This window comes from Bufo bufo, chromosome 5, assembly GCF_905171765.1.
Source record: "Bufo bufo chromosome 5, aBufBuf1.1, whole genome shotgun sequence".
Taxonomy (NCBI): domain Eukaryota; kingdom Metazoa; phylum Chordata; class Amphibia; order Anura; family Bufonidae; genus Bufo; species Bufo bufo.
In genome coordinates, this window is record NC_053393.1 from 179174380 (window position 1) to 179190529 (window position 16150).

At 43.3% G+C, this 16150-nt stretch overlaps 1 protein-coding gene across 2 annotated transcripts in view; it reads left to right on the forward strand.

The window, feature by feature from the left end:
- The window catches only part of RNMT (RNA guanine-7 methyltransferase), a 79687-nt gene that overhangs the window by 20650 nt on the left and 42887 nt on the right, over window positions 1–16150 (forward strand). The window lies entirely within an intron of this gene.

Here is a 16150-nt window from a genome sequence, read left to right on the forward strand (position 1 = left end):
AAAAAAATTCCCTCCCGACTCCAGTCAGGCAATCGGATAACTCCCTGGATCAACTAACCATCTCTAGTAGCTATAGCCTGTAATATTATTACACTCCAGAAATGCATCCAAGCCCCTCTTGAACTCTTTTAGTGAACTCGTCATCACCACCTCCTCAGGCAGAGAGTTCCATAGTCTCACTGCTCTTACCGTAAAGAATCCTCTTCTATGTTTGTGTACAAACCTTCTTTCTTCCAGACGCAGATGATGTCCCCTCGTCACAGTCACAGTCCTGGGGATAAATAGATGATGGGAGAGATCTCTGTACTGACCCCTGATATATTTATACATAGTTATTAGATCTCCCCTCAGTCGTCTTTTTTTCTAAAGTGAATAACCCTAATTTTGATCATCTTTCAGGGTACTGTAGTCCAACCATTCAAGTTATTACTTTAGTTGCCCTCCTCTGAACCCTCTCCAGCTCTGCTATGTCTACCTTGTTCACAGGAGCCCAGAACTGTACACAGTACGCCATGTGTGGTCTGACTAGTGATTTGTAAAGTGGTAGGACTATGTTCTCATCACGGGCATCTATGCCCCTTTTGATGCAACCCATTATTTATTGGCCTTGGCAGCAGCTGCCTGACACTGGTTTCTACAGCTTAGTTTCCGGTTCACTAAAATCCCTAGATCCTTTTCCATGTCGTTGTTACCCAGTGTTTTACCATTTAGTATGTATGGGTGACTTGCATTATTCCTTCCCATGTGCATAACCTTACATTTGTCAGTGTTAAACGTCATCTGCCACTTCTCCGCCCAAGCCTCCAATCTATCCAGATCCATCTGTAGCAGTATACTGTCCTCTTCAGTGTAAATTACTTTACACAGTTTAGTGTCATCTGCAAAAATTGATACTTTACTATGCAAGCCTTCTACAAGATCATTAATAAATATATTGAAGAGAATAGGGCCCAATACTGACCCCTGAGGTACTCCACTAGTGACAGTGACCCAATCTGAGTGTGTACCTATAATAACCACCCTCTGTTTTCTATCACTGAGCCAGTTACTTATGACATACAGACATTTTCTCCCAGTTCAAGCATTCTCATTTTATATACTAATCTTTTGTGGTACAGTGTCAAATGTAGGGATCGACCGATATTGATTTTTTAGGGCCGATACCGATAATTTGGGAACTTTCAGGCCTATAGCCGATAATTTATACCGATATTCTGGGAATTTTCATTTTTGAGAAGAAAATAAATTCCTACACAAATCTGCTGAAAATGAATATGTTTATTGTTAATGTGTATTTTTTTTATTTATTTTTTGTAAATCTTTTTCATTTATACTTAATATTTTTTTTTTTTTTTTTTTTACTAACTTTTAGCCCCCTTAGGGACTAGAACCCTTGTCCTATTCACCCTGAATAGGACCTCACACTGTCTCTGCTGCCCTGTGCTTTGTGCACACAGCAGCAGGGAGCTGAACATGGCAGCCAGGGCTTCAATAGCGTCCTGGCTGCCATGGTTACCGAGGATTACACTGCTGGGGCTCCGATCGGAGGAGCGATAGCTGCGTTCTGCGGCACCTAAGGGGTTAACTACCGCGGACCGCAGCTATTGCTCATAGAGGTCGGGAGCCGGCTATGTGATTCTGCAGCCAGCTCCCGCCTCCTGTATATGAATTAATGAAAGGCTTATCTTCATTGGTGGAGCGGTGGCCATAGCCCCTCCCCTCCTCTTATCTTCTGTCCTCTCATTGGCGGCAGCAGCAGCACGGGGGGAGGGAGACACTGCTTCCTTCTCCCCTGTGCTGCTGAGGGAACACGGAGAGCGCTGAGAGCAGCGCGTTCTGTGTTCCCCATACGTTATCGGTATATCGGCAAAATAGATACCGATAACGTTCAAAATCCTGAATATCGGCCGATAATATCGGTCAAACCGATAATCGGTCGATCCCTAGTCAAATGCTTTGGAGAAGTCCAGATATGCGACATCCATTGATTCGCTGCTGTCAAGTCTAAAACGTACCTCCTCATAGAAACTGATTTAATTAGTTTATGACCAATCCCTCATGAAGCCATGCTGATATGGCGTTATTTGCTTATTTTTATCTATACGAGTGTATTACTGTACAGCGGCGGCGGCATGAAGCGCACGGCATCATAGCAACCAATGACGCCGTGCGCTCCTGCTCTGAACAGGAATCCAGCCCGGCATACCACGGACCGCTCTCGGCCGCGGAACACGGCCGTGTGCATTCGGCCAAATACTGTGTCAAACACCTTCTAACATCAAGACAATGATAAGCCTCTTCCTCTTCTGTAGATGGTGACTGATAGAAGGTTGGAAGCACAATCTCCTGAGATCTGTGAAACTTGGAAGCTACCTTAGGAAGGCTGGATCAGGTTGAATGATCACCCAATCTTCTAATATGGTAGTATAAGGAGGATTGGAAATACTCTGGAGTTCACTAATCCTAGGAGCTTAGGTTAGAGCTACTAAGAGGCATAGTTTAGATGATAGACACCTTATAGAAATGTCTTCAATAGGTTCAAAGGGATTCTTTATTAAGACGTTTAGGACCAATGCAAATCCCAAGGCGCTACCCGGGCGAAAGATTAAGGGAAGAATGGGAAACTGATCTAAAGAACCTAGATATCTATGGATCTGAAGACAAATTTTCATTAAACAGGGCCGAGAGAGCCGAAACTTAAACTTTTTAAGGTGCTAGGAGATGACCCTAACTGTAACCCCTTCTGAAGGAATTCTAAAATTTGGAACGTGTCAGAATATTTATACTGCATCTGAAAAATTATTTTATTTATGTAAACAAGTCGGGATCTATAATCAAGGAGTTTCCAACTTATTTTCATAAACAAAACAAGAGCTAAGTAGAGCTCTTTTCTGCGCTGAGTTGAATATAAAAGGAAACAGATATACAAAATATATAAATAATAATTCAGTGCAAATAGAATAAAATATAAAATCTGTGACAATAAAATGGTAATAAACCATGACATCCAATTAAGAAAAATGCAATAACCTATAGAATATAAAGATAATAGATACATATATCGGAATAGTAACTGGAAACAAATATTTTTATATATAAATATTATAGTAAATTATATAGATAGAGATATGGATTTGTGGACGCAGTATAGAGGCGACGACTATGTCTTTAACTTAAACAGTTCAGTGTTTTATTCACACATAAGGAAAGTGACAACAAAAAGTCAGTTTCAAGGAAAAAACAGTCACCTTGAGTCTGGTGTTTGTTCACACCAGGCAGCAACACATAAGTCCTTGGGTGAAACAGAAGTCCATGTGCTTTCATCCAAACAGGATAGCACGCCTTAATCCCGGCCCAAACTCTCAGGCCCTAACACAGAGACTGGCAAAGCTCCATGTCAGATGGAGGATAATCCACCTCAGCTGAGACTGCTGGCTGGGTTTGATATCCCTAACCAAAACCTGGCCTGGAATATTGGGAACAGCCACCCACCCTGCACTTTGGCTGCTCCCAGTAAGAGCTGACCCGGATCGGCTTTACAGCCACACTAAATAACCAATAGTGTCAGTCAGCACTAGCTTTTTTTTTTTTTTTTAACCATATAAATGACTAGAAGTGAAATCAGTTCTTCGGAGATGATACAGTGATATGTAAATATATATCAACAGTATATATCTATCTCCCTAGACTAAAGAGGGTACCATTGATACTGCAGGTACAATCACCCCAATTCAGTCTAGATCCTACACACAGGATATTATTTTTATATATATATATATATATATATATATATATATATATATATATATATATATATATATATATATATAATTTATTTCCCTAAAATACATATAGAACTTTATACTATACCTGGAAGAAATCGGGGTCAAGGTTCAGGAATGTAGTATAGTCAGGTCCTATTCCCTCCTCTTATTCTCCTTGGTGACTTGTTCCTTGGATGGATTGATGAAATGAGGATTATCATGATGAGGACAGTAGTATATTATAAATTAATAAAGCCCTTAGTTGGTGGTCCATTTAAAATTTACATTTATAATATACTGGTGCCAAATGCCAATTTCCACACCATCACCCCCCCCCCCCCCAATCTCACTGACTTTATTAACCCCTATCAGACCTCGGATCAGACCATTATTAACCCCTATTAGACCTCGGAGGAATAAAAAAAAAAAAAACTCCTCCCCTCTCCTGGGGACTACGTCCTGATGCTGTACGGGGTCAGGACAGTGCAGCGCGGGCCCCATCAAAAGACCAGGGAGGGTGAGTATCGGAAGCGCTTGCTGCGCTTCTTCCCTGCTCCCGGCACCCGATGCATACTAGTGCAAGCTTCCATAATGGAGGCGCTGACTAGTATTCTCTTTATATGCATTATCGGTATATGGGCAAGGTTAGATGCCGATACCGATGATGTACAAAATCCTGAATATCGAACGATAATATCGTTACTTCCGATAATCAGTCAATCCCTACAACTCATGTCTGTCTTCGACCCCACCAATAGATGGCAGTGGAGGTCTATGTAAAAAGTTTTGCAACCATGACTAATTCTTATATTTTTCTATTAATTTGAAGTAGGGATAATCTTTAACTCTAGTCCCCTCCGGGATGGCACCAGCCCCGACGCGCGTTTCGGTGGACCTTCGTCTGGCGCCATCCCAGAGGGGAGACATAATGGGTAAATGGACTCTGTTCATTGTATGTATGAGATACTTATATGTATGTTGTGTCTCCTGATGTGGATGTCACCTTTTCCTGCACTTGGTTTTGTGTATGAATTGTTAATTTATAAATTGTGTTAATAAATTATATTTACATTTCATGCGGTCTGGTAATTTTTCTTGGCATAGACTTAAAAAATCTGCCTGCATATTTTACATGCCTTTTTAATGTGGACTGCTGAGATGGAAATGCAATTTCTTTCTGCCGACTGAAAAATCTCACTCGCCATCAACATTAAGGTTTTACTTCTGGTACCCCCCCCCCTGCTTGTTTATATAGGAAACTACAGTGCTGCTGTCTGACATGATTCTGAGATGTCTGATATTAACAGAAAAACTTCTAACATAGCAAATTTCACCACCATAAGTTCCTTCATATTTGAGGAAGCTGACTTCTGACAGCCTCGCCATAAGCCCTGGACTGAATGTTCTAGAATATGGGACCCCAAACCCAAGGGCATACATTTGTAGTCAAGCATAAGATTCTTCCTTATCCAAGGGGTTAGATTGTCTCTTATCAACCACCACCTTAATTCCTCTAGAGTCTGATCTGTAATAAGTAAGCAAGATTCTAAGGGTTCCTTTCCCCCTTCCCAAGCTGTCAACAGGTCCCACTGCAGGCCTCTGGAATGGAACTGGGCCCATACAACAGCTGGAATACATGATGTCAAACTTCCCAGAATCGACATGCCTTTTCTCAAGGATATTCTTGGGCTCTGGGCTAGATCTTGTATCCTTTCTTCCATCAGGAAGCACTTCTGCACCCTTGAATCCAGCAGCAATCCTAGAAATTGCTGACTTTGCGAGGTTTCTGATGTCGATTTTTCTTTGTTCAGGACCCATCCCATTTCCTCCAGAATCTGAGATACGTTCTGTACTGCTTCCCTGCAGGCCTCCCGTGAATCTCCCACTATCAAAAAGTCATCCAGATAAGGGATAAAAAGAATATCCTTCTCCCTGATAAGAGCTGCCATCTCCGAGATTACTTTTGTGAACACTATATTGACAGGCCAAAGGGAAGCGCCTGAAATTGTACATGTCTGACAATTCCTCCTAGTTCTATGGCCACTCGGAGGAACTTCTGATAGTCTTGATGGATAGGGACATGAAAATACGTATAAAGGCAAGTTGTTTACTGTGTAAACAAAAGAGAGAGGGCGCACCATAGGGTAAAAACGTTTGGAAATTCAGATTAAATCCCAATTTGGGAGGCTCACCTTGCAGGGTTGCGCAATTATAGGCACAACGCTAATGTAGGCATGTGGGAGATGATTTAATCCCCAATATGAAGGTTGGTATGCAGCCACGGATGTAGATGTCCTCGGATAAGCGTGCCTAGGCCCACACGGAGGATTAAAATGACAGGAAGAAAAGGAACATCTCTCGGCGCAAGGAACCAACCAGAGGTAGACGGTGAATCTTCAAGAGTTTTATTGCAATCACAATGCGTTTCGGGGAAAGGGTCCCCTTCATCAGGTGAAGAAAATTGCAAGATAATGAGAGGTTTTCTAACCAAGTGGGATCTAAAGCTTCCTTAGTAAATGCCTTTATATAACCTCTACAAGTGATGGTCAAATCTCTTATAGCTAGCGAGTTCCTAAAGGATCTCAGGATTTTCTCCCACAATTCTTGTATGAAGGAGTCAATATCCGTTGATTTGCGCAAGTTTGAGATTCTCATCTCTGTGAGATTGTACCAACACTGTTGACTTAGACTCCTCTTACCTCTCATAAAGTAAGGTAGGACGGAAAGAGGGGCTAATGGGGAAAGTTTATTTTGATGCATCAGGAGTCCTGATGTTTTCTGACAATAGGAAAACATAGTGTTAGACATTTCAGATGTGAACAAGGGCTTCTTTCTATTTTTGCTTGCTACCCACATATACCTTGTGGCATTTGTACCCATAAGACTGCGCTCAATGTCTACATGTAACTTGTTATTGGACAAGTCTGCTAATTCGGTCCATCTTTCCAAATGTATTGCATGATGGTAAGTCCTCAAGTCAGGGAAAGAGACCTCCCTCTGTCCTCTTCTTAATAAGAAGAAGATATTAGAGACGTGGCCTTCCGCTAGCCCACAAGAATTTAGTAAAGAGTCTCCTAAAGTCTGCAAAAAGCCTGTCAGGAATTTTTATGGGCAGACATCTTAGTATATATAATATCTGTGGTAGAGCATATGTAGACAGTATGTTTTTCCTACCTAACCAAGACAGGAATGGGATTTTAATAGAATTGAGATAGGTCTTAATCTTCGCAAATAAGGGGGGATAGTTCAAACTATAGAACTGCTGGGTATCGGATGGCACTTGGATTCCCAGGAATTTTATAGCTCGTCCTGGCCATTGAAATGGCGAGAGTGGGATTAGATCTTTTGTTTTTTTCTTTTCTATGGAAACATTAAGTATTTCAGATTTCTCATGGTTTATTTTGAAATTGGAGATTTCTCCATAACTTTCAAGTAATACCATAATTTCCGTTAAAGCTTCTTCTGGGTTAGTGACCAATAGTAAGAGGTCATCGGCAAAGGCTGCTACTGAGTGTGTGTAGCTTCCTACTTGTAAACCCTTAATTTTGTCTGACGCTCTTATTTTATTTAGAAAAATCTCCAGAGCTAGCACAAAGAGAGTAGGTGACAGGGGGCACCCCTGACGCGTCCCATTTTTGATTCCAAAGGGAGCAGAGAGATATCCATTAGCTAAGACTTTTGCTGAAGGACTTCCATAAAGAGTGAAGATTGCAGTGACTAACGCGGAGGGGAAGCCAAAGTGTAGGAGAGCATCTCTCATAAATGTCCAGCTTACCCTATCAAAGGCCTTCTCCGCGTCCGTCCCTACAAGTATCAAGGGAGTCTTCTCCTGTCTAGCATTATGGACAGCATGATAAATCCTGCTTACATTATGTCTACCCTCTCTGCCCCCCACGAATCCCACCTGCTCCTCTCCAAGTAGACGAGGCAGAAACTTGGCTATCCTTTGGCTAAGAATTTTAGCCCATAACTTCACGTCCGCATTCAAGAGCGAGATGGGCCTATAACTACCACATCTACTTGGATCCTTCCCCTCTTATGAAGAACTACTATATGGGCCATCAGGGACTGTGATGGAAGAGAAGAACCTCCCAATAGTGAATTGCAAAGTTTAGTGAGTTGGGGTATTAATATCTTTTGAAGTTTTTTATAATATATTATGGGGAGACCATCTGGCCCCGGACTTTTACCACTGGGGATACTCAATAGACATTCCCTCACCTCTTCTTCCATGATGGGAGTCATTAAGCTATTTACCTCTTCAGGACCAAGTTTGGGAACCACCACTGAATTGATGAAAGCCGCAGTTTTCTTTTGTTTATCCTCAGGACCTATTGTTTGTAAGTTGTACAATGAGGAATAAAAGGATGCAAATTAATTTGCTATTGCTGGTGTTGAGGTCACCCTTATTGTTTTGGATGCGTGCAATGTGTTTTTTCCCTTTGACCCTTTATTAATTGCGTCAGCAATTTTGAGCCTCTATTACCATGAATATAAGTCTGAAACTTCGACATCTTGAGCATCTTTGCTGATCTAATATTTAGATCTTTAAGCCGAAGACGTAATTTGATTATGTCTTCATGAGTAGTTCTGGAGGGATGTCTTTTATTAAGGTTTTCAAGTACGGATATTTGAGCTATCACTGAATCTACCTCCTTCGTCCTCTTTTTACGGACCTACGACCCTAAGGCAATCAGCTCCCCTCTAACAAAAGCTTTGTGTGCCTCCCATGTGATAGGAGTGGCTATCTGTGGATCGTTATTGATCTCAAAAAACATATTTACTTTCTCCTCTATCTGTGTTCTGTGCTTAACATCTTCTAAGAGGGTCTCGTTGAGCCTCCAAGTCCAGGATTTGGGAGGAGCACCCATGAAGTGAATTCTCATTGAGACTGGTGCGTGATCCGTGACAGTGATTGGTCCTATGCTCGCTGTCTCAATTCTATCTAGAAGGTGGTTTGAAAGGTACATGTAATCTAATCTCCTATACGTGCCATGCATTGCCGAATAAAAAGTATAATCTTTTCCCTGAGGATGAAGCACTCTCCATACATCTGATACCTGGTGAGCATCTAAAGCTTCCCTCAGTTTTTTGACTTGGGGAGCAGTGTGTCTTGGAAGAAGAGATGTGGAATCTAAAGGATGGTCCAGAGCCAAATTAAAGTCCCCTCCCAGCAATAGAGCGCCTTCTCTAAATTCGTGTAACTTCTGTAAAACCTCCACTCACCATTTGACCTGATTCATATTGGGAGCATACACGTTCGCCACCGTAATCTTGTTACCAAAGAGTGTCCCCTTTACAAATACAAAACGCCCTGTTGGATCAACTGATTGTGCCTGTATCTGAAAAGGGAGACCTTTCCTAAACCCTATAGAGACTCCCTTGGAGGCTGATGTATGTGTACTATGCGTCCAAATGGAAAACATATTAGTGAAAAGTGGGGGTATTCTATTATGCCTGAAATGAGTTTCTTGCAAAAGTAGGATATCTACTTTCTCCTTTTTTTATCATCTGAAAAACTCTACTTCTTTTTTGTGGCCCGTTTAAACCATTCACATTAAGTGATGTAACTTTCAGGGGATCCATACCACTATCATATGACTTATCTCTCAATAAAGGCCATGTTTCTACAACCAATACAAATTTTGCATCTTGCCGGGTATAACCATTAACATGTGGATAAAACACAGGAACATAAAGTATTTTTACGGAACAAAGGTTCCGAGCAACACCCACTCCCACTCTCCCCCATGTAGAGTACAAATCTCCACTATCAAGGCATGTGAGAGAGCAAGAGCGGGCGAGCCAATCCTCCATCACTAGAGGTATAGAACCCATCCTCCAGATAGAAGATGGCTCTTGTGGGTGGGGGTAGTCTGTCTAAGAACCGACAGAGAAGGTCGGGCAGTTAATGTAACATGGAAAAGTTGTTCTCTAAGGACACTTGAAAATTGTCTCTCTATATAGTAAATCAGTACCAATAGTAACGATATGCTACGATCATGACCATTTACCTAAATATCTCTAGTACTCAAACATTTTGTCTGAATGCTATATTAATATTTCAACAACTGATAAATATAATCAGCACTAAACTCAGCGCATATTATATCCTTTGAAATAAGATAAGCTCACCAGCAGTTGTACTCTTATACACCACTCTGTGACAATACAGTGATCCTGCAGCATGCAAGATTGTGAGGTGAGAGGATGGGAAATGAAAAGTAAGGATGGGGAGGGGGGGGGAGGGGAAAGGCAAAGAAAAATGGGGAAAACAATGCAGAGATCATTCTTAATTTATAAGCGACTCTATAACCTCTCACCCCTTGTACTTATGACATTAAAGTCCTTGACTTAACATCTTAGAAGAGGGTAAAACTTCAGGTATCACCACCGAACTCCTTCCTCGTGGTTCCATTCCCGCTCTTCTTTCTCTGCCTCTGCGACTTATTCTGTCTTCCTGGTATCCACGATGCAGGTAATGGCAGCGGTGGAACTTCTGTGATCTCCTGAACAATGTTCCAATCCTGGATCTCTTGGTCACCTATACCTAAGTGATCATAGATTCGTCGTAAGTCACTGTAGGATCTGAGAATTAACTTCTTGTTGTCTGGCACGTTTATGAGAAGCCCAAATGGAAACAGCCAGCGATATAGTAGTTTCTTCTCCTTTAAAACCTCCAGCAGTGGCTACAGCGCTCTTCTCTTGCGCAGTGTGACTGGGGAGAGATCTTTGAAAAATGGCTACCGTAGCTCCCTCAAACTTCAAAGAAGGTTTGCCGCGGGCTGCTTTAAGGATACACTCCTTAGCCTGGTGGCTCACAAGCTTACATATAATGTCCCTAGGTGGGTCTGCAGGACCTGGTGGTGGTCTCAGTGACCGATGAGCTCTCTCCAGAGAGAAATCTTGAGTCGCATCTTGTCCAACAAGGGTGGTGAAGAAGGTAAGTAATGCGGCTTCAATGGCGTCCGGCAAAATGCTTTCAGGGAAGCCTTTGAGTTGGAGGTCGTTCCGGCGGCCACGATTATCTTTATCTTCCAGCTGTGTGTACAGCGTATTTAGATGGGCTTGAGTATAGTCCAGAGAGTGAGCTACCGCTGAACCAAATTCTATGATGGCGGACTGCGCAGTTTCCACTGCTTCCATCCGCTACCCCATATGTTGGAGATCCTTATATTCCTTCAATTCCTGCACTATTGGATCTAGTGCTTCTGCTAGAAGTTTCCTCATAAAAGGTCTGGAGACCGGGAGGTGTTCTTTCAGAGACGGAGCAGTTGCTTCGCTGCTATCACCATCTTCTGAGTCTGAGGCCTCAGGCTGTTGTTCAGGCTCGTCCAGCGGTGCCATCTTCTCTGGCTTCTTAGCCTGCAGCGCCGACGTCTTTTTGACAAATTTATCCAGGTCTCCCTGGCTTGAGGAAGGCTTAGTGTGTGCTGAGTTGTCCCTGGACTTTTCTCTCAAGGGTTTACCCATGTTTGCTAGTGAATATTGCTTATAATGCCCTCTTCTCTCTCAGCCTGCAACAGAGCGATCTAACTTGCGGCCATTCAGCTCTGCTGCCAGGCTCCGCCCCCCCCCCCCCTGCTGCTTTCTTAATGGTGGGAAGACATGCTAGAATTTCCTCCCTAGGACATTTGTTTTTTAACTGATCTTCTAACTCTGAGAGCCAAACAATTAAGGAACGTGCTGTACAAGTAGACGCGATAGAGGGCCTAAAAGATGATGTAGCCTCCTCCCAAGCACCCTTTAGGAACCCATCTGCTTTATCTAATGGGTCCTTAAGGGAGCCCATATCTTTAAAGGGGAGACATGACCTCTTAGTTACTTTAGAAATAGCAACGTCTATTTTGGGTGCTTTGTTCCAAGGGGCACAATCTACTTTTGAAAAGGGTTATTTTCTTTTAATATTTTTAGAAATAAAACTCTCCTACTAGGCTTATTCCATTCCCCCTTAATTAAAGATGTTACGTTTTTACGTATAGGAAAACATCTCTGATGCTTAATTTCAAGCCCCCCAAACATCATACCCTGCACGGATTTTGGCTCCTTAGAATCTTCAATGCCCATGGTCGATTTTTACTGCTTTTAATAAACTATCAATATCTTCCACTGGAATAAAGGGTCTTCCAATTTCTTTTTCCTCTTCTCCAGAAGAATAAGATGATTGGTCAGAACATAGATCTTCAATTGAATGAAAATCCTGTTCCTGCTCTGAGTCAGAGGAGCTCGCCAAATCAAGACACTGTATTTGCTTAGATTTCTGCTCTTTCTGACCCCCAGACTTCCTTATGGACATAGAAGAGCTGACCTCAGACCTGACTAAAGGTTCTTATAAAAAGACAGTGATTCTTCTGCCTCCGTCTTGTCAATGCAGATGTGACGCAGCTTCAAATATTCAGAAGATAGAGGGTATCTGCATAGGGCACACTCCTTATTCTTCCTTTTAGACAAAACTTTCTTAGGTTTTCCCTGTGTAAAAAAAAAAAATATTTTATATACACACACCATTAATATAGGACTCATTGAAAGAAAAAATTGGCCAGAGGCTGCTCACCAAGGTACCAGAGCTGGAGTGGAAGCAGAATAGTCAGGAATATCCTTTGTCTTCCTCCATAGTCGCCTGCCACGGGATATCAGCCCTCCTAATCCGGGTTATGAAAGGAACACAGTCCAGGAGACTATTCACATGTGTCTTGCAGTAACTCCCATGAACCTGCTGGCAACTACAGTCGGGTTACGCGCTCTGTAAGTGCCTCCCATGACTTAAAGGGAACCTGTCACCGGGATTTTGTGTATAGAGCTGAGGACATGGGTTGCTATATGGCCACTAGCACATCCGCAATACCCAGTCCCCATAGCTCGGTGTGCTTTTATTGTCTGAAAAAAACGATTTGATACATATGCAAATTACTCTGAGATGAGTCCTGTGTGTGACTCATCTCAGGTTAATTTGCATATGTATCAAATCGTTTTTTTTTAAAACAATAAAAGCACACAGAGCTATGGGGACTGGGTATTGCGGATGTGCTAGCGGCCATCTAGCAACCCATGTCCTCAGCTCTATACACAAAATCCCGGTGACAGGTTCCCTTTAACCACCTCCGGACCGCTGTACGCACAGACGCGTCCTGGAGGTGGTTGATTCATTCCGCCTGGACGCATATACGCGTCATCTCGCGAGACGCGAGATTTCCTGTGAACGCGCGCACACAGGCGCGCGCGCGCGCTCACAGGAACGGAAGGTAAGAGAGTTGATCTCCAGCCTGCCAGCGGCGATCGTTCGCTGGCAGGCTGGAGATGTGTTTTTTTTAACCCCTAACAGGTATATTAGACGCTGTTTTGATAACGGCGTCTAATATACCTGCTACCTGGTCCTCTGGTGGTCCCCTTTGTTTGGATCGACCACCAGAGGACACAGGTAGCTCAGTAAAGTAGCACCAAGCACCACTACACTACACTATACCCCCCCCCCGCCCCCCCCCGTCACTTATTAACCCCTTATTAGGCCCCTGATCACCCCATATAGACTCCCTGATCTCCCCCCTGTCATTGATCACCCCCCCTGTCATTGATTACCCCCCTGTAAAGCTCCATTCAGACGTCCGCATGATTTTTACGGATCCACTGATAGATGGATCGGATCCGCAAAACGCATCCGGACGTCTGAATGAAGCCTTACAGGGGCATGATGAATGACTGTGGTGATCACCCCATATAGACTCCCTGATCACCCCCCTGTAAAGCTCCATTCAGATGTCCGCATGATTTTTACGGATGCACTGATAGATGGATCGGATCCGCAAAACGCATCCGGACGTCTGAATGAAGCCTTACAGGGGCATGATGAATGACTGTGGTGATCACCCCATATAGACTCTCTGATCACCCCCCTGTAAAGCTCCATTCAGATGTCTGCATGATTTTTACGGATGCACTGATAGATGGATCGGATCCGCAAAACGCATCCGGACGTCTGAATGAAGCCTTACAGGGGCATGATCAATGACTGTGGTGATCACCCCATATAGACTCCCTGATCACCCCCCTGTCATTGATCACCCCCCTGTCATTGATCACCCCCCTGTCATTGATCACCCCCCCTGTCATTGATCACCCCTCTGTAAGGCTCCATTCAGACATTTTTTTTGGCCCAAGTTAGCGGAATTTTTTTTTTTTTTTCTTACAAAGTCTCATATTCCACTAACTTGTGTCAAAAAATAAAATCTCACATGAACTCCCCATACCCCTCACGGAATCCAAATGCGTAAAATTTTTTAGACATTTATATTCCAGACTTCTTCTCACGCTTTAGGGCCCCTAGAATGCCAGGGCAGTATAAATACCCCACATGTGACCCCATTTCGGAAAGAAAACACCCCCAGGTATTCCGTGAGGGGCATATTGAGTCCATGAAAGATTGAAATTTTTGTCCCAAGTTAGCGGAACGGGAGACTTTGTGAGAAAAAAATTAAAAATATCAATTTCCGCTAACTTGTGCCAAAAAAAAAAAAATTCTATGAAATCGCCATGCCCCTCATTGAATACCTTGGGGTGTCTTCTTTCCAAAATGGGGTCACATGTGGGGTATTTATACTGCCCTGGCATTCTAGGGGCCCCAAAGCGTGAGAAGAAGTCTGGTATCCAAATGTCTAAAAATGCCCTCCTAAAAGGAATTTGGGCACCTTTGCGCATCTAGGCTGCAAAAAAGTGTCACACATCTGGTATCGCCGTACTCAGGAGAAGTTGGGGAATGTGTTTTGGGGTGTCATTTTACATATACCCATGCTGGGTGAGAGAAATATCTTGGTCAAATGCCAACTTTGTATAAAAAAATGGGAAAAGTTGTCTTTTGTCAAGATATTTCTCTCACCCAGCAAGGGTATATGTAAAATGACACCCCAAAACACATTCCCCAACTTCTCCTGAATACGGCGATACCACATGTGTGACACTTTTTTGCAGCCTAGGTGGGCAAAGGGGCTGGGGGAGGAATGGAAGGAGGGACTAGAACAGCTCAGAAGGAGAGGTGTAGGGTAGAAAATATACATAAACCTCTAAGGCTACTTTCACACTTGCGTTCAGAGCGGATCCGTCTGATGTCTGCACAGACGGATCCGCTCCTATAATGCAGACGTTTGGATCCGTTCAGAACGGATCCGTCTGCATTATAGCTTAGAAAAAATTCTAAGTGTGAAAGTAGTTCAGACGGATCCGTCCAGACTTTACATTGAAAGTCAATGGGGACGGATCAGTTTGAAAATTGAGCCATATTGTGTCATCTTCAAACAGATCCGTCCTCATTGACTTACATTGTAAGTCTGGACGGATCCGTTTGCCTCTGCACGGCCAGACGGACACCCGAACGCTGCAAGCAGCGTTCGGGTGTCCGCCTGCTGAGCGGAGCGGAGGCTGAACGCTGCCAGACTGATGCATTCTCAGCGGATCCGCATCCACTCAGAATGCATTGGGGCAGTACGGATGCGTTCGGGGCCGCTTGTGAGCCCCTTCAAACGGAGCTCACAAGCGGAGCCCCTAACGCTAGTGTGAAAGTAGCCTTAATTGTATGTATACTAATGCCAGAAGCCTGACTAATAAAATTGATGAACTAGAATTAGTGATGTGTGAGGAGGACTGACATAGTGGGAATAACCGAGACATGGCTGGATGATAGCCATGACTGGGCAGTTAAAGGCAGACTGTAACCCTGTATGTTATGTAAAGTCCTGTCTAAAGCCCACACTCCGAGAAGATATAAGTGAGGGACATGAACATGTGGAGCCACTGTGGGTAGAAATACATTGAGGCAAAAACAATAATAAAATACTAATAGGAGTTTATTATAAACCACCTAATATACCAAGTCCACAGAAAATCTACTACTAAACGAGATAGACGAGGCGGCAAATCATAATGAGGTCGTCATTATGGGGGACTTCAACTACCCAAATAGACTGGGAAACTAAAACCTGTACATCTCATAAAGGAAACAGGTTCTTGGCAATAACCAAAGACTATTATCTCTCCCAACTGGTCCAGGACCCGACTAGAGGGACGGCCATACTGGACTTAGTATTAACCAATAGACCTGACAGAATAGAAGTGCAGGTTGTGGGACACCTGGGAAATAGTGACCATAAAGTAATAACCTTCCAATTGTCATTCAAAAGAGCGTTTCTACAAGGAGGAACAAAAATACCAAACTTCAAAAAAGCTAAAATTTAGCTAAGAGGTCATAGGCCTAACTCTCAGTGCGCCTGTGCAGATTGAAGACAGGTACGGCCGCGGAGCAGGCACCAGATTTTAAATGCTAACAGGCAGGGCCAGCAGAGAACGATTCCGTTCCCTGGCCCTGTCAATCACAATGCGGAGGGGGCGTCTTTAGGATC